At 47.8% G+C, this 19,779-nt stretch overlaps 1 protein-coding gene across 1 annotated transcript in view; it reads right to left on the bottom strand.

Moving 5' to 3' along the window:
• Positions 1 to 16,365, bottom strand: part of CRACDL (CRACD like) — a 137,943-nt gene extending 121,578 nt beyond the window's left edge. The window contains exon 1 of the mRNA XM_047068873.1: positions 16,303 to 16,365. The gene's annotated coding sequence lies outside the window, so the exon portion shown is untranslated. The remainder of the gene's footprint in view (positions 1 to 16,302) is intronic.
• Between the last annotated feature and the right edge of the window lie 3,414 nt (positions 16,366 to 19,779).

Below are 19,779 nucleotides of genomic sequence, written 5' to 3'. Positions count from 1 at the left end.
TGGATATGTTTACCATGATATTATCATCCCAATATCAAAATGTTTCATTTAAGTTTATAATGTTTCAATATCTGGTAGGTTATCCATCCAGGTTCTGGCTGGGAGTTGCATTAAATCCATAATTTGGGAACAACTTAAATATGTAAAATATTGACCCGTCCCTTCCAGAAGCATGCTGAACATTTTTATTTATACAATTGCTCTTTTGTGTCTCCAGGGCAACCTTATCGTGTTCTGCATACAGGTTCTACACATTTCCTATGAGTGCCTTTCCTAGGTGTTCCATCTTTGATTCTATAGTGAAGGGAACAGCTTCTCCATCACATTGCCTGACTTTTTTTTTTTTTTACAGGCAGAGAGGCTTCACGGCACACACTTCTGTGGGTAAGCACTGTCTCTACAACTTCCCCTGAGCCAAGCACAGCTGGTTCCAAAGCCCTTACTGAGTGGTCGCCTCCACAAGCCCCCAGGGACATGACCACTCAAGAGTGCCAGCACTTTCCTGTGGGAAGCCCAGCCTTCCTAGTCCAGCCACAGCCCACTTCTTTAAACTCTGCTGCCCTCTTCAGCCCTCCATACCATCCGTGTCCTGTACCATCAGACACGGCCTTTCCTACACATGCCACACTCTCCCTCCAAGTGGACATGCTACCCTGACTGTAGAAGTGGCATTCACTCCTCCAGATCCATCAACGCTGCCTCCATAATCTCAATTCATTAATCCCCACAGGGTGTGCACCTTGTGGAGTAGCCCTTACTTTAGTCTACTTTATGATAAGAGGCACACATCTGTGTTCTATCAGGTGGTGCCATGAAGGCCTGGCCCACATCTAAGCTGTCCTGCCTCAAATCACTGTGCCATGCACATGGCTGCAACAAATGTGTGTTGACAAAGTAGATGAGGGAAACTGGAAACGTCAGTGTGGAGAAAAGCCACTCAGCTCTGCTCATTCCTCAAGCCAAAAGAAAGAAGTACTCCAGGAAGAAGGGGAGGCCTGTGGGGCCGAGGACAAAGGAGTGCCTGTGCCTCTTCAGGGTGGATGGGACCCAGGCCAGCCCAGCCTTGCGCTCTTGGACTCTCCCCACACGAGGCCTCAGGCTCCTCCCTCCCTCAAAAAGGTGGGAGCCTTGGTCTTGGAAATCAAATCTACCAAACTGTGGCACAGATGTGCTCAGGTGAAGGCCAAAGCCCTCAACCCTGGCCACACAGCAGATTCACCTGTAAAGCTTGTTAAACACAAACTATGGTCCCACCCAGACCTTCTGAGTCAGCCTGGTAGGTAAGGCTAGGGCAGCCACAAGTGGTGCTGGTACCAGGCCAAGGCACGGCCCAGGTAAGCGCACCTCCATCTCCTTGGCCTGCCCTGAATGAGGCCAAGTATACAAGGAAAGGAGAAAGAAACCAGCATTTGACAGTGCCTACAGGCCAGGTACTGGGCTAGGAAGGCACTCGACATGTGCTATCTAATTCCCTCAGCAAAACTGTATGAATTATTGCCCCAGCTTTCATATGAGGAAACATTTTCAAAGGTGTAAGCCTCAACTCCAAGTGACCAGGGTGGGACTAGAACCCCGCCCCCCGCCGCAAATACCTCACATTTGAGAAATACAACCTTTTCTGGGTTTAGCTAATATTCTGAAGGTCCTAAAATTCCCTCGCATCTACCTCTCAGTGATGCCTAAGGCTGAGGCACCCAAACACTTGGTCCTGAGCCTGCAAAACCAAGGGCTGTTTGCCTTCAATGAACAGGCTGTGGCCAAGGTTGAGACGGTCTTTTCAGGGTCCCTGCTTTTCCCCCAACCCAACTGCATTGCTAAGCCAAGCCTCTGAGCGGTCCCTTCCTAACCTGGGTCATCCCTGCCTGTGTGACTCAGCTCAGGCAGTTCCCTGGGTCAGGAGGTCACTCTGCCATCCCGCCACATTATGACTGTTTTGGGCTCTAGGCACCTTTGCCTACATAGGCCCCTTCCTCTATTAAATAAAAATTTAAAAAGTACATGTTACAGTTGCATCAGCATAAAGATGATGTTATTATATATTAACACATTTTGTTGAGCCTAAAGTTCATGTTTTCCTTTGGATTTTAAAGGAAATTAAAATACTGTTGTGGGCCCTAAAACTATTATGGACTCTCAGCCTCCCACACCTACTGGGCCAGTCAGCTCCATCCTACCATGAGCCCAGCAGGGTTCCCTGTAAACTCCCTGTGGAAGACCCAGCTCAAGCCTGGCCAGTGTCTCTACAACCCAGACCCTGCAGAGCCTGCCTCAGTGGAATCCACTGCCCTCACCTGTCACATTCACTGCACTTATGCCTTTATATCTAGAGCTACTGTATAGACTGTGAGCTTCACAGGGGCCTTGATAAGTGTGTCCTGAAGGAACACTGAATAAACAGACAAGGACTTTAACCAGTGGGACAGGTTAAATTGATAAGTTTGTCTCAGGGACTTTTGCCTGGTTTTCTTCTGGCTATAGATTTCGTATTCAAATTAGCTCAATACCTGGCTATCTCTCACAGGTAGACAGGAGGCCAAGGCACCCTTTGAGTCTGGGTTACTGAGAGAAAGACATGGCTGCAAGAGTCCCAGAGCCTTCTGTTAGAGTCCATGTAGAAGAGAGGGGTCTCAGGTGCCTCATGGTCCCTACGTGGCTAAGACAACCTGTGTATTTCTTTTTTTTCCTTTTCTTTTTTCTCCCTTTTTTTTAAGAGAGAGAGAGAGAGCACATGAGTGAGGCAGAAAGAGAGAAAGAAAGAGAGAGAGAGAGAGAGAGAGAGAGAGAGAGAGAGAGAGAGAATGAATCTTAATCAGGCTCCATGCTGAGTGTCAGCTGGATCCCACAACCCTGGGATCATGGCCTGAGCCATAATCGAGATTCAGATGCTAAACCAATGGAGCCACCCAGGCGCCCTGATGACCTGTATATTTCTAATACTAAAGCTATACTGAGCAGTGACACTTCTTGATGGCTCATGAAAATACAGTTACTGTCATGTGAAAGGTTTCCCAAATTGTTCAATGTTACAAAGGGACCCTCATTCTCAGAAAGACCAGGCACTCTAGCTTTAGGGGAGAACCAACAGCCTTTAAGAAACCAAACACCACGGCAGCCATCCTGGATACTGCTCCTTGACGTGAGTTCAGATGGGAATTCCAGTTTGGTTGGCCGTGAGGGGTTTAAACTGCCACTTTGCACAAAAGACTCTGTCTATGTCCATCAGAACAGCAAAGAACTGGGAGAGCATAACACGATGCCACAACAGCAGTGTTTATCTGGGAATGGGGGAGAAATGAGAACAGATGATTTGGGGGGAAGTATTTGTTCCTGCAGTTAATCATGCTGGTACATGGTGAACAGTTCACTTAGAATAGCCCATAGAGCCAGAAAGACTCGGGATGCAGCCCCCTGGGTCTCCTGTGATGGGGAGCCACACATCACCTTCACCTCCCTGAGCTTTAGTTTCCTCACCTCAAAAGAGTGACAATCATTTCTACTTTTAAAGGTTATTCGCAGAATTAGTGAGGTCATATAAGTGCCTAATAGTGCCTGGAAGACATAACCTGTTCAGCCATTGGTGGCTCCAATCCGTTCTCCCCCACTGTACCACTTCAGTTTTTATTCTCACAAATGGCAGCCATTTAACTTGCAGGCCTTCAGGTGAGCAAGTACTTAAGAGCTGGAGCTAAGTACGTGCTTGCCCTGGGACATTAGCACTCCAGCCAGTCCCCACATGAATCCTCCGAGGCCGGTGTTAGTCCCACCCCCATGGGGAACCCAGGCACTGAGAGACCATGAGGCTGGAGAACAGGAGAGTTAGGCTTTGTGCCCAGAGCCCCCAGTCATGAGACCTTACTCTACCTAGAAATGTATTAATTAAAAGGGCTAAATTATAATAACAATTAAAATAAAATGTCATTTCTAACTCACTCTTATACACTGGTTACAGCATGTCTGCCATTTCCACATAAACTATTGCCTTTTCTTCTCCCAACAACCCTGGGAGGCACGTATCTCAATCTCCCAGTGCGTGCAGTTGGAAAGTAAGCCCAAGGCTGTCCTCAAGGTCACCCAAACAGCCAGGGGTCTGCCAGGGTGTGGTCAGCCCAGCCTTCAGCCTGTGCCTGTGCCCTTGCCACCTCCATCCGTGACGTTCCCCTCCTCTCCTTTCCTGCAAAATCTGCTGCAGGCAGCTGAGAGAGAGAGAGAGGCAGGAGAAAGGTCTCCACCTAGACTCCAGTTGTGGCTGGAATGTCAGGGAGGTGGGCTCAGAAGGAATCTGACTGGGGAGTAAAGAGCCCCTCCAGGCTCTGTGAACACCAACAGGAATGATTTTCCAAGAGTGTTCCCTCCCATTAAGTAAAACCCTGGGGGAGTTATAAGGACACTTCCCAGTCATTGCAAGTTAACAGTTCAAGACAGGTTAAAAGCAGGGCAACAAGGAAAGGACGCTGGGTTCAAATCCCCGCTCCACTGTGTACTGGTGATTTAGGTAAGTCCCATAACCTCCCTGTGCCTCAGTTTGCTCCTCTGTAAAATCGGGATAAAAACAGTGAGGGTAAAGCAATCATGACAGCATCTGGGCATGTTCGCTAAATAGTAACAGCAATAAAGCCAACAACTACACAGCACTTGTGTGGGTAAGTACCTCGGTTGCACACTAGAGAAACAGGTTTTTTTTACTATAATTTATTGTCAAATTGGCTCACATACAACACCCAGTGCTCATCCCAACAAGTGCCCTCCTCAATGCCCATCACCCATTTTCCCCTCTACCCCATCCACCCTCAGTTTGTTCTCTGTATTTAATAGTCACTTGTGGTTTGCCTCCCTCTCTCTCTGTTTGTATCTATTTTTTCCCCTTCCCTTTCCCCATGGCCTTCCATTAAGTTTCTCAAGATCTACATATGAGTGACAAATATGATATCTGTACTTCTCTATTTCACTCAGCATATTACCTTCCAGTTCCATCCACGTTGCTGCAAACGGCATGATTTCATTCTTTTTCATTGCCAAGTAGTATTCCATTGTATATATAAACCACATCTTTATCCATTCATTAAGTGATGGACATTTAGGCTCTTTCCATAATTTGGCTACTGTTGACAGTGTTGCTATAAATATTGGGGTACATGTGCCCCTATGCATCAGCACTCCTGTGTCCCTGGGGTAAATTCCTAGTAGTGCAATTGCTGGGTCATAAGGTAGTTCTATTTTTAATTTTTTGAGGAACCTCCACACTGTTTTCCAGAGTGGCTGCACAAGTTTGCATTCCCACCAACAGTGCAAGAGGGCTCCTGTTTCTCCACATCCTCGGAAACAGAGGCTATTTTCAAGGGGAAATCATCTTCTGAGAGAAACAGGGGGAGCGGTGAGTGGAGCTGGGTTCACAGCTCTTTCACTCACTAGCTGAGGAATCCTGGCCAAGTTACTTCACCTCTCGGGGCCTCAGTTTCCTTATTTATAAAATGCACAGCGTGATCACAGGCTTCAGTGAGATGATGAAGGGGAAATACCCAAAATGGTGCCCAGTGTTCAACAGGTAGTAAGTATAGTACTGGATTACAAGTAGCTTGTTCTGAGAGTTCTGCAAGATGAGCAAATATTTCTATAAATTTTAAATTGATAAATGAGCAATGTCTTGTGATATGAGCAGTATGTGATGCCAAACATCACATGATCACAACTGAGCCAATGGTTTCTCTCTCTCTCTCTCTCTCTCTCTCTCTCTCTCTCTCTCTCTCTGTGGGATTACAGGTGATCTCCCATGCTAGGATGCTCTGTCTCAGGCCCCAGTGTTTGGCAGAAATCAGTGACTTTTTAGAATGTTGGAGAGTGCCCACAACTGGCACTAGTGTATTTTTTTGTCACTTCAAGCACCAATGAACTGTCCTTTGCTTTTCCATACACGAGTAAGCTTGGGATGCTTTGTTTCATTCTAGGTCAGGCTTCCTGCAGATATAGACCCTTTCCTCTACTGCCTATTGCCAGTTACATTAAATACAGTATATGACAAGTGCTTATTAATATTGTACTGTAGCCAATATCAATGTGAGACTATCCAATTGCCTCCATACAGAAAAAGATTCCATTGAGCCAACAGACAGCAGTGATTCCGTTAGTGATAGTAAAAGTCGTCCTACACAATAACCCTCCTCTCTCATCTCCCTCACATCAGCCACGAAGGTTTTCAAAGGTAACAGCAGCTTAATTTATTTCTCTATATTTTGTATCTTCTTTATATTATATTACAGTATTGTAATCATTTTTACATGAATATTTTTGGGTTGTGGAACGAATCATCTGAGTTTCCATTATTTCTTATGGGGAAATTCGCTTTGATATAAAGAGCTTTGGATTATAAGCATGTTTTCCAGAATGAATTGTGTTCGCAAACCAAGGTTTTACCATATAGTGACCGGCTCTGTCAAGTTCTATTTTTAATTTACAGAAGGAAGGTGCTGTTGAAACCCAAAGTGAATCACTTGGGATATATCAAATCACCAATACGTTCTCCTTTGTAAAAGATATGGGTTTCTCTGATGGGTCTCTAAAATAATGATCTTTTGGACCCTCCAAGAACTTGTCCCAAAAGCCGTCACATCCCATCTGGAGTTGGGAGGAAGCTGGGCTCCTTCTTTCCTCACCCCCAGCATCTCCCTCAGAGCTTCGAGTTAGGGACCATCAGGTTGCTTTAAATAGTCAATCTCTGAAGGGTAACATTTACTGTAACGGGTGGAGGGCCTGTTTAGGGCCAGTAAGGTGTGCACATCAGGTTGGCAGCTGACCCCCACAGTCACCAAAACACCCTGGGCCACCCATGGGCTGAGGGTTGCTAAAGACACAGTCTTTACTGGAACCCTTCCTCAGCAATGCTTTTCCTAAACAACTGAAAATGCAGTAATCCACTCAGAGGGGGAACTTGGCACTATAAAAACACCTGAATTCACAGTAATTATGCACAAAAGTCTGTTTGGAGAGGCAAGGAGAAATATAGTTCATAAATTGACTGCTGATCAATTATGGCTCATGAAAAAAAAATCTGAATCTTAACTTGACAGTACGCTAACTCCTGCTTCCTCCCCATGCCTAATAACAGGGCTGTTCAACATTAACACGACACCACCAAGAAAGGGGGAGAGAGAGCAAAGGGTCTCCAATGTCAAGAGAAAACAACTAGACAACCCACACCCTTCCCACTGAGGCAGGTCTCCGGGGATCTGATTTTCAAATACATGGTTCATAGACAAGGCAAGTCTGCAGGAACTATTGGTACATGGCTTCATGTTGTTTTGTCACCTATCTGAACAAAGCTCAGGCTGGAGAAGCTTCTAATCTGGTTTCTAAGAGTGAGTAGGAAGGGGACTGGGGCTCATGTCCAAGGCAACTGAAATGAAAACCTTATCCGTGAAAGATTCTGGGCCTTCTCTGAGAGCAGAACAACTGATTCTGTGAGACAGGGACCCAGGCCCATCACCATACCTGTGGCTACATTCTGTGAACCTCACCTCTGCCTGCTTCAGATACAACACTAAAAGGACAACATTAGAAAAACAAATAAAGGCTGAGATTCTGTTCACACTCCCTGGCTTGTTCACTGCCTGCTAGAGGCTAGAAAACCAAGGAGAAATATAGTTCATAAATTGACTTCCTAGCCTCCCTCCCTGCCAGGCTCCCCACGTGGAAGAGTCTCCTGTGTATCTCTGCTAACAGACACTACCACCTCCGCAGAAGCATCAGGTTTTTCCATGGGGGGAGAAGGGTGTGGAAGTCCCACAGCCTTGTCCCCAGCTTCATGGATGTACATTGAGCAGGAGGGACCCTCCACGGAATGGGTCTGGGGTTGGAGGCAGCAGCTCCTGTCCAGCCAGCCCTGCAGTGTTGTTCTGGGGGTCACTCCTGTAGGTCTGGCCAAGGGCCAAGCTTCTAACGATTCTGCTGGCCCTGAATTTCCTGCATTAAATCCTCTTCTGCCTAAACTAACTTGAGCAAATCCTGAATAACACAGATGTTGAAGACACTGTCGGCCAAGAGGAGGGAAATTTCTCTCTCTCATACATACACACACACGCACACACGCGCGTGCGTGCGCGCGCACACGCACACACACACACACACACACACACACACACCTTGGTGTGAAAAAAAAAATTATTCCAGGCAGGGCATATTAAAGGAGGAGGCATGTACATACACAGGAAATCTACTTATGAGATAGTACTTGGAAGGAACCAACCAGACAAATGTGCAAAAGAGCGTGGACAAAGATGTTCACTGTCCTACCATTACTAAGTGGCTAAGGGTTGAAAATAATTTAAGTAGACATTGATCCAACAGACGACTCGGGTTAAGTAGGCTGGGCCTGCCCATCCTATGGGAGCTCCTCACAGCCACACAACCAATACTAAGAAAGAATATCTAACAATGTGGAAAAGAGACTCAACACACAATACTAATTTTGAAAAGGCAGGGGCGCCTGGGTGGCTGAGTTGGTTAAGCATCCAACTCTTGATTTCAGCTCAGGTCATGATCTTGCAGTTCGTGAGTTCAAGCCCTGCATCGGGCTTTGCACACTGACAGTGCAGAGCCTGCTTGGGACTCTCTCCCTCCCTCTTTCTCTCCTCCTCCCCGACTTGCGTGCGCACTCTCTCTGCCTTTCTCAAATAAAGACATATACAAGAAAGAAAGAAAGAAAGAAAGAAAGAAAGAAAGAAAGGGCAGCACGAAACAATGTAGATATTACCTCTTCATATTAAACAGGTACTTTTGCGTGCACACACACACGTACACACACATGAATATTCGGTATAGCACAGACAAAAATTTGGGAGGACGTGCCCCCAGATCTAGCAAGACGCCCACTCATGTTCCGCCCCCCGCTTTGCCTCCTGGTGGAGCCAGTCTGTTGTGCCACACCTGGCCTTGTGCCACACAAGGGAGCAGCCAAGGAGCAGCCTGACTGCGACGAGCCAAATCACACGTCTGGTCGGCATTCTGGGCGGCTGGCAGGCCTGCCCCACGCCAAGTTCACGACCTTCTGGGCCTTCCCTGCCTGCTGGCCTGGCAGAGTCTTGCCTGCAGTGGTTCCTCCACTATCGAGGGATGCCTCTGGGCTGCCCCAGGGCCCATGAAACACAACCTGTAATTTCAGCTCTAAACGTGGTACCAGGGAAGCCTTGCTAGCACGAACACCTCAGCTGAAAGAACCATCTCTGCTCATGGAGGCCATGATGAAAACAAGATGACACAGGCCAAGCCTCAGAAAACAGTGACTCAGATCTGCAAAATGTTTTGTGTTTGTACGTGAAGAGCCTGTTTCACTCAGACGGTATACTGGAAACGCTAATACATGGTGATTTAAAGATCTGATTTCCAATGGAGCATGCAGCTGCCACCCAGCAACCATCCAAACATACGTGACCACTTCAGTTTCTGAGGAAATAAGCCCAGTTCACAGAGAACAAAGCACCAGGTGAAGTGGTACGATGTCCAGTGTGTGGGCCTGACCCGCCCCCAAATCCCATCCTCCTCCCCGTTTCCATCAGCAGGGTTCGCGCTTGTCGCTTCCATGTCACAAATTGTCCCTGCAGAAAGGACCCATGAAAAAGTTCCTGCTACCACTTTTCAGGGAATAGAGGGGAAGAAAAGGGGAGTAATTAATGTGTTAAAGCAAGATGATGGAACCTCTGGACCAGGAGTGTGGTATTAGACACAGGTTGGAACAGCAGGTGCAGAGAGGGGATGGTGTTCCAGAGCAGCTCACTGCATTGCCCACATCAGCTGCAGACCAGGGAGGAGAACTCAAGAGGCCCAGGGCTGAGCCTAGGCCCCAGGTGAACTGTGACCCCACATCCAATGCTCCTGTCCCTGTCCCTGCTGGTGCAGATGTTGTGCCTGGCCACACAGCTGCACCCAACCAAAAAGAGCTAAGAGTTGAGACCAGCTTGCGCAAGGCTCAAAACAACAGGTATAGCCTCTCGGATGGACATTCTCCCATGGTCACTTCTTTCCTGAGGAGCCAAGAGCAGAAACCAGCCCCGAGCACACAGTTCACTGTCCATCTGCAAACCTGAAGTGCACATGAGCAAGCTTTATCAGCCTATACAGACCTACACCCGGTCCCAGAGGCCCCCACACACCTCAGACACCCATCCTGATAGGACAATGGCTTCACAAAAATATATACAACCTAGAAATTTATTTTAAGAGACTAGGCTGGTGTAATGTACATTTGTCATGTTATTTGAGAATATTCAATTCTAAAGAAAAGACAGCAAAGGGGATGGATGACTTATAAGATATGTTTAGTATAGATAAAACTCAGTAAAGAGAACATGTGTATATCAAACAGACAGAAAGGTGTGGAAGGACAAGAAATACCTAATATTCATGAGGTACTAAATATACCCAAAGCAGCTGGGCAGTAAATATTCATGATACACTAAATGCTGAAAAAGTACTAAATATTCATGACATATTCTTATGTATAACATTAAATATATAAGAGGAACCTAATATTGGTGGCAATTTGGTTACCCATTGGTGACACCCATTCTGATCTTCTAATCCATGGCTGTTCATCAGGCTCGCTGAGGAGCCACAGATGTGGCAGGGCAGAATTGTCCCTACGAGTCTCACCAATAGAACAAGTGTGTGTGTGTGTGTGTGTGTGTGTGTGTGTGTGTGTGTGTCCCATCTATGGCCCTTCCGCTAGTACTTTAACTAGTCCTTGTAACCACATATTAGCAGGGACAGCTAATGCTGTAGAGAGAGATGGAGCCCATGACCACAGTGTACCCCACGACCCAGATGCTGAAGGTCTTCCACCCACTTTCACCCTATCCTACCTGTGCTACCCTTCCCATCGCTTTCCCCTCACTTCTCACTGTGTGCTTTAAATTGCATCAAGGCCTTTCCCCACATGACATCTATCACTAACTTTTCTCAGGGGCACTCTGTAGCACATTTGCTCATTTTCCTTAAATGCCATCAGATCTCAGATGCAGAAGGACCCTTTATTGCTATAGGGTACTTTATTAGGGGTCCTAATTGGGAATTATAATAAGTACACTTCACGTTCCAAGAAAGGAAATGGAAGAATAGTCATAAATAATTTATGAAGCATTTCTTCTGCTGATACAATACCTCAAGTGATGCTTGTGTGTGTGTGTGTGTGTGTGTGTGTGTGTGTGCGCGCGCATATGAGTAAACCCCCCCCCATTCTCTGGGGTGCCTGAGGTCACAGGGACTCTTAAGTGCCACAGCTGAAACCAGCGCCCTGACTGCCCCCCTTGGCTGGATCACTTACTTTAAGAAAGCAAAACACCTCTGACATTTTCATATGCCACATTCAGAGAGCAGTTTCTTGGGAAAATCGCACACCACAGCTAATGCTTCTATTGCCTCCCACAAACATGAGAATTTGGGGGTCAGAAAGGATGCAGAGACTGGCGAATGGACCTCAGATGTGAGGCCAAGTATTCCAGAAGTTCTCAAATTTCATACATTTACAAATTAGCCTCACACACCAGGGATAGGAAGAGGCTTGAGCAACTAAATAACTGTCTACTCCTCACCTTTCAAAAACATCTTCTGTAATTTCTTTTCACAGATACCTTAATCATAAGAAAAATATTTGAGAGTCCTTCCTACCAGGAATCTGCATCTGAAAAGTACAAGTGTCTGCATGGAGTCAGGCGTTGACACCTGTCAAGGAGCCCCTGGGTGCATGGTCGCACCTGTCTCACTGTTCCCTGTCTATTAGCCACTAAATTCCATGAGTACTCACATGGCATCTTCTGGTTCATGACCCACTGAGCTTAGAATTATGGGTTATAGCACGTTAAGCAATACAAAGAATTCCAAGGTAACTAACTCATCAGAATCACAAACATATCTCAAGGACCACTGACCTGACCCAAAAGTTTGAAATTATTTTCCAGATGCAAATATCTAAGAAAACAGGGTAGATGAAAACACATCTGATTTCCATTAGTTTGGGAAAACACAAGGAATTTAGAGAGCTGACCATTCCTGTTGTCCTACCTACAGATGACAGTAACTGTGCCAGTGTTTACAGGTACCTAGACAACAAAAGGGATAAACATGACACCAAGAAGGGTCAAGCCACGAGCACATCCTGAAAGGCCACCCCTGGGAAGGCCTTTCTGTCTCTAGGCACTCAAGAGCTCCTTCTCATGGAAAGCTCTCTTTTATCTCACATCCATGTGGCAAAGTCTTAATGTTATTTAAAGTCACCCCCTCCAAGAAGCCTTCCCTGACCACTTCACCTTCCAACCACTGAGTGTGAAAACAAAACCCAGAGCTTGGGTTTACAGCTTTAGGCTTCCTAAAGGCTAATCTTATTCTTCAAATAATTCCTAAGCACCCTGAAGAAGCAACTAATTATGACTTGGATTTTTCTGTTTCTCTTCTGCTTTTAGTAAATGCAAAGCACGCAGTGGATCATTCTGATGATGAAGAAACAGCAGCATAAATAGGGGGTAATGGTTTGAAAGCATTAATCCACCTGAAACTGGTTTACTGGGCTGGACTCAGTAATGTGTAGCAGAAAACTAGTCTCTTCTCCCACCCACCAACAAAGCTTCAAAGCTGCTCTTTCCCCATTTCCTCCCAGCCTGTGACTGGTATTTCCAGCAGGTTCTATATCTTTCCCAGTCTTTTTCATGTATTAAGAAGTCCAGTGCCCATAACCCAGGTCAGTGTGGCCAGAAAGATGGAGAGCAGGGAGAGGAAGGGAACTTTTTCCCTATTTTCCCAGTTTGTTCTTCCCTGCCTCCTTCCCACCTCATCAGGATGCATCTGATTTTTCAAAGCTGGGGGGGGGGGAGGTGAGATGATGTTTAATTCTTTTTTTATTCTAAGTCATAATGCACAGAGAACAGAAGATATGACTTAAGACTCTTGCCCCACAGGTTAAAAAAAAAGCTCTTGGGGTGCCTGACTGGCTCAGTCAATGGAGCATGAAACTCAACCTCAGGGTTGTAAGTCTGAGCCCATGTTGGGTGTAGAGATTATTTAAAAATAAAATCTTAAAAAAAAAAACACTCTTCCAGTACTAAGAAAAGGGGAAGCTGAAGGGACTGAGCACCCTCCCCCCCACCGCTTTGCACCACCTAGAGAAGAGGTGGTGAGGGAAGAAAAATCCATGGAAGGTTGAAGGGAACACAAAACATGGGAAGTTTTTGTCCTGCTTCCTATTGGGAACACTGAGGACCACTCAAGTGGGGCAGAAATGGAAGCCTAACATAGTGCCACATGATCCAGGCAGTTTCTCGGGTGCCCAGGAGAGACCTAGAAGAGAGCTAGAGCGTGCCGACCTCACAGCCAGTTGCAGGAGCCAGGTCCCAGCTGTAGCTCACCCCAGTGACACCCAGCTGGACCACACCCAGTGGAGGAGGGAAAGAAGGCTCAGTGGTGGTGATGGGAAATGCATCAGCAAGAGGAATAGAAGGCCAGCAAGAGGCCACTCTCCCACACACCTTTACATGATGCCAACCTTGTCCTGGTGCCCAGAGACCACCTGTGGGGAGAAGGGGCCCCCAAGAGTAACCTAGAGAGACTGAGAGACTGACTCTCAAGGGACCAAGTTGCCTTAAGCTAGTGACTGAGATAATATCACTTGACTTAGGCTCAGGAAAATCACAATCATAAACAAGGACTAAATATACCAAAAGGGAACCAAAGTCGTTTGTTTGGAGTAGCAAAATTAAGTTCATTTATAAAACATTTTGCTAACTACAACTTGTGGCTGGTGAACTTCACCACTCCAAAATAAGTCCTGGGCAAGAAACATCTCTACTTTGACTCAAAAGCTTCTGTGGGGTCTCAATGCAACACAAACAGAATTTATGAGTGTCTGTGCATGACAAGGCACAAGGCTAACGTCCAGAGGGGAAAGCAAGTGGTTGTGACCTTGCAAGGCAAATCCGGGGCCCACCAAGCCATCACAGAAAACTTACCCTCCAGGAGGGCCAGCGCCTTCACACACATTCTCTCATTTAACCCTGACATCATCCCTGTGAGCTGGCTATTATCACTCCCATTTTGCTGAGTGCAAACCAAGACTCAGGAAGATTCGGGGAAATACAAATAGGACAGCCACCCTTTCATGGTCCCCATATGCCTAGTCCTGTGTAAACAGCCAGATGCTATGCTTTAGCTGTACAACATCCATGGAGAGTCTACTTTTTTTTTATTTTATAGGTGAGGAAACTGATGCTTGCAGAAGTTAAGCACCTGGACTCACAGGCAAGTCTAGAACTAGGGTGAGGCAAGTGAGGCATTCACCTCAGACGCAAAATTTCAAGGGAGACCAAAAGCTCCACAACGCAAACGTCTTAATGCAGTGTTTTAAAACGTCAAAATAAACACAAAATCTATGTTGTGCTAAATATTACAATTTTAACTAAAGACAGGATCCAGATTAGTGATTTTTCCTTTTGCCTCAGGCTCCAACATGGCTCAGCACAGGACTGGGGCAGAGCCAGGAAACCAGCCAGTTCAACCCTTCTCCACCAGCTCCCAAAGGCAGGGATCCCAGACACCACTGCGGGGCCCTCTCCAGATGTTTCCCCTCACAATTTTATAACCTCAAAGGGCTCTCAGGAGTGACCACCCGGCTCCATAATTCCAGATGTGTGGGGGATGAGGTGACTGAGTTCCAGATTGAATACCAGGGGTCTAAATAGATTCTATTCCATGGTCCACTGCCTGCGTTATGTAAATGAAGAAAGCTTGCAGGCTTGAATAAGGGAGGATATTTTAAGATAGCTTGAGAAGGTATGGGGTGATCCTCTAAAAAGATCACACAGCTGCTTGTCTCCCATTGGAGAGATTTCCTGGCTCAAAATTAAGTGTTCAGCAGTGACACGATGCCAGCTGTCAGCCTGTACCTACACAAGTCCGATTCAAACGGTGGCATTCCTTTTTCCCTGCATTTCAAAGCCAAATGTTAGCTCATTTGAGTAACTACCTATGCTGTTATTAACCTCAAATTAAAGCCCTGCCAGATATGAAGCATCTGTTCAAGATATATTTTGTTGATTAAAATTTTGAACACTGTGGTGAGTACTTCGTAACTTATAGAACTGTCAAATCATACCCTGGAAACTCATACAACGTTGCATGTCAACTATAATTTTTTTAAGACAACGCCCCCCAATTTGAATATTTCTTACATGGAACCCAGAATCCCTTACTGGTGGCTTGTAACCGAAGCCTAAAACCTGCCTACAAATAAACCATTAACTAACACATAAAAAAGGCATTTAGTGACTTTGTCCACTAATTTCTCCTGCAATGGCCTTTAGAGACAGCAGGCACAAATACTTCGTATACTAACGATCCAGACCCAGCAAGATCGACTTCCCTCTTAAAGCTTGAAACTGCTATGCTTCACCTCACAATTCAAAGTTAAGTCCAGCAAAGTGAGCAAAGGGAAACTTTGGGCACTTGCGTGAGCGTGTCTGGCTCATCTCCGCCCAGGCCCGCGCTGCCCCACGAGGCGGCCGCGCGGGATCGCGCCCCCCTCCACCCCACCCCCCCCAAACCCCGAGGGGCACCTGGCCGCGTGGGCTCTGCCCTGGCCGGCCACACACCTGGGCAGACGTCGGGGCGCTACTGGGTCCGCGCCGCCCCCGCCCAGGTCTCCCCGCGCCACCGGTCGCCAGCCCACGCACGCTTCGCGGCCAGCCAGCCGCAGACCGCCCGGGTACCTGGCTCAGGAGCGTGGCCCGGGCTCGGCGAAGCGCTGGAGGAACACCGTCCGCAGCGTGCGGGGAACGCTCCTGCCGTGGGCGCGCGCGCCCGGCGGCCCCCGCCCGAAACGGCTCCGGCACCCGCGCGGGAACGCTGCGGCCCGCGGCCCGACGCAGCAGGTGTCAGCTGGCCTGGCCACGGCCCCGGTCGGGGTCTTGAGAGCGGGGCGCGGGCGCGACGCTCCCGCGGCCGGCCCTCAGCCTGCCTCGGCGCGCGCTCCCAGCCCCGGGCGCGCCGGCTCCGCTCGGCTCCTCTCGGCTCGGCGGGGGCGGACGCCGCGCGGCTCCGCTCGCCCGCGGCCGCCGCGCGCACCTCCCCCGCGGCGCGCCGCTCCCGCCGCCGCCGCCGCCACCCAACAGCCGGAGTCGCTGCCCACAGCTCGTGGGGGAAGGCGCCGGCGGGCCCAGGCTGTCCCCACGCGGCGGGCGGGAACCCCTGCGCACCCCGCGGCTGCTCCCGCCGCCCCGCCTTGGCCGGCCCACTCGGCGACGCTGTCGGGGCTCCGGGCCAGGCCGCCCCTACCTTGGCGAGGCCGGGGTCCACCAGCGACCCCGACGGGCCTGGAGGACGAGGCGTCCACGTTCCGGCTCACTTGAATACCCTCGAGAGGGATTCGGCCCCAACTCCAGCCTCAACCTTCCAGGTCACCAGGGGGCTTCGCGGCCCGACGGCGCGGGGCCTAGGGGGCTTCTGATCCGCCCGGCAAAGCAGGCGGCCCGCGGGCCCCGGGGCTGGAGGGAGTGGGCGCAGTGGGTGGGAACTGTGTATTTGAATAAAAGTAAAAGTTGTTTTTTTATAACCGTGTGGGTCCGGAGCGTCTCCAGGCTAATTAGGGAAGCTGCCGCCCTGTGTTGAGGTGAATCATTGTTGTGATACCACAAGTGTGGGAAGAAAGGTTGCTGATGACTTCTCAGGCTCGCTGGCTACCCCCTGCCCCCCTCCCTTTTTTTTCCTTTTAAAGACAGGCTGGTCCTTTTAAGGAGATCGTCTTAGGAAACGTGCTGGCCTCGGGTGGTCGCTCAGCTAATCAACTAAAGAGCCCTCATGGAAGTCTTGGTCTGCTGATTGCAGGGAGCAAGAGCAGGGAGCTTTTCCTGCAAGGAGGAAGATGAACGTGAACTGTATCCCCGCAGAGACCGAGGCCACTACAGCTTACACGCGAGAAACTTTCACACTCCAGCTAGAAGAGAAAAAGTTAACGTTCAGAGGGTGTTATCTGACGTCTGAATTATCATTGACGGCGCTGTTATGTGGGGACCACCCGGAATCTGCACCACATCCTGGCGGACAACAGAGGACCCGAGAAGCCGACGTCTGCACGACTTGTTGCAGAAGAGCCAGGGTAGAACCCTGGAAGAGGCATTCTACACCTTTGGCTTTAAGTGGGATCAAAATCCCAAATACAAGAGGAGACAGGGAAAAAAGGCTAAAGACACATCCCAGTCACTTGAGCATATAAAGAGAAGTTGCCTTTAAAATTTTTTTTATAATCCTTTTAGCACAAGCTATTTGCTTAAAGGCACCGTTTTGATGGTTAAGAGCTTTATAAATTTCTTGCATGAAAGCAATAAATATATATTGGGAATCAGTCTACAGACCCCAAGTTAATCACCTGCATTCGAAATAGACAGGTGACTCATCACCCTCAGGACAATGACTTTGGTGTGTGTCCTCTTTTCAAAATCCTCAAACCAAACTGAACAACTATAAGCAAATCTACACACCCTTCTCTCACCTTAAGTCTCTGCTCCTTCCTATTCAAAATCACATTTTTGGGAGTTGTAACTACTAAATATTTATCGACTCTGTAAGTCACCTTTCCACCTTAGAATTTTATTTGTTCCAGACTATCTTAAGCCTTTAGCTTTATTTGCGTGCACTGTGGGTGGCTTTTGAAGTTACTGTCGGTTTTGAGAGAACAAAAGCCAAAGTTCTTGGTGATTAGCTAAGGCTGAGAAAGAACATGGTGTCAACATCCAAAATAGAAAGTGGTAGGGAGGGTGCCTGGGTGGCTCAGTTGGTTGATCTCATGATCTCATGGTTGGTGAGTTCGAGCCCTGCATTGGGCTTGCTGCTACTGAGCCCACTTTGGATCCTCTGTCTCTGTCTCTCTCTGTCTCTCTTGCTCTCTGACCCTCCCCCACTCGCACTGTCTCAAAAATAAGTAAACATTTTTTTTTTTTTTTTTTTTACATTTTTTTTTCAACGTTTATTTATTTTTGGGACAGAGAGAGACAGAGCATGAACGGGGGAGGGGCAGAGAGAGAGGGAGACACAGAATCGGAAACAGGCTCCAGGCTCTGAGCCATCAGCCCAGAGCCCGACGCGGGGCTCGAACTCACAGACCGCGAGATCGTGACCTGGCTGAAGTCGGACGCTTAACCGACTGCGCCACCCAGGCGCCCCAATAAGTAAACATTTTTTAAAAAGTGGTAGGGAACTATGTGAATAGGTTAGGAAAATGGGAACTTATCTGTTACCTAGTAGAGCAGTCACCTTCATCCTTTAAAAATGTCCCCTCTCCCACCTCCCAGGCACTTGCACCTTCTTGCTGAGAACTCCAGTCCCCAGGGCCCTGCCATGTGGCTCAAGAGAATTCTTTCCCTCCTTAATGCTTCTTGGACCAAACCTTGAAGCTGGGTGGAGAAAAAGCTAAAAATATTAGCAAGGCTTTCCTAAAGGTTCAAAGGAAAACGAGAACCATGTACAGTTTCTAGAAGCCTGTACAGACAACCATAAAGCTAAGAGCATAGCTGTTGTTTTATTTCTGTCCCTCCCTCCTTCCCTCTCCAAGTCTCAGGAAACCTTTCACAGCTATCCCTGAGAGCCTCACTGATCTGGCAAAAGAAAGACTATACTATTTCTAAGTATACTGCACCTCATCTGGGGACATAATTTTATCAAATGCCAAGCACTGTTCTAAGCCATTTGCAATTAATCACTCGTTTAAATCATTCAGTTCCCAGAAGAACCCTGAGCTGAGACCAGCCATTAACCCCACTTTACACATGAGGTTCTGCTATTATCTCCATGTTGTGGATGAGAAGACTCAGGCATGAAAATGGCAAGTAATGTGCTCATGCAGGAAGTAGTGGCAGAACTAGGATTTGAACCCCCAGTCTGCACCCTCAGCACCAAAACAGGCTGCCTTTCTAAAAGTGGCAACTAATTCTGCAAACTGAAAACTGCCTTTTAGTTTAGAAAAGAAAGGAGGAGTAGCCCTTCCCACACTCCAGAAGAGGAATCCTTTGGAATTATCAGAAAACAAGAGTATTTAAGTCTAGTGTTTCATCCCAGGATTCTGCTCTTGGATCTTCATAAGACAAACTGCCTGTCTTTCTTCGGGTTCCAAAAATTCAGACCCCATAGGTATAGGCATCCCTACCTGGGCAGAGAATTAGAGCCAAGGAACAGCCAGGAACCATCTAGGAAAAAACGATACTATCCTTCTCATGACAAGAGGCCTATTGCCCGGTGAGTCTTGGTGACAGGGGTCAAACTGAACCACCTCACAGTCAGAGGCCACATGAACCCTATTCCTGAGGGACTTTCTCCACTGGCTGGCTGTCCAGCAGTATCCAGATCCCAGCCCCTGTCCCTCCCAATCTCCTCCAGTAATAATGAGTGACCGTGTCATTTCCCTCTTTCAAAACCCTTCTGTAGCTTCCATCCAGTCAGGAGAAAATCCAAATCCCTTAAGAGGGTCTGGTCTGTTCCTTGCCCATGTCTTTCATAGACTTCCTTCCAGTGCCACCATCTGCTCACCGCACAGCAGCCAAACTGCTCTTCTTCCAGTTTCCAAAAAGCTCAACTTCTTACCTCCTTTGATGTGCTTGCTTGAGCAGCCCCCTCTCCTGGAATGCTTTGCCCCTGCCCTTCACGTTACCCTCACCTCTTTCATCCTTCAGGTTTTAACTTGAGTGTCAGTTCCTTTGGTCTTTTTTTCTGGCCTGTATTTCCCACTTGCACCTCTTCTTTAGAGCACATATCACACTTTGT

The sequence above is a fragment of the Lynx rufus genome, unplaced genomic scaffold (genome assembly GCF_022079265.1).
Source record: "Lynx rufus isolate CCGP_SWC_20201006 ecotype Redwood Valley unplaced genomic scaffold, mLynRuf1.p SCAF_8, whole genome shotgun sequence".
NCBI classification, from domain to species: Eukaryota; Metazoa; Chordata; class Mammalia; order Carnivora; family Felidae; genus Lynx; species Lynx rufus.
This window is presented reverse-complemented; position numbering and strand designations above follow the sequence as displayed.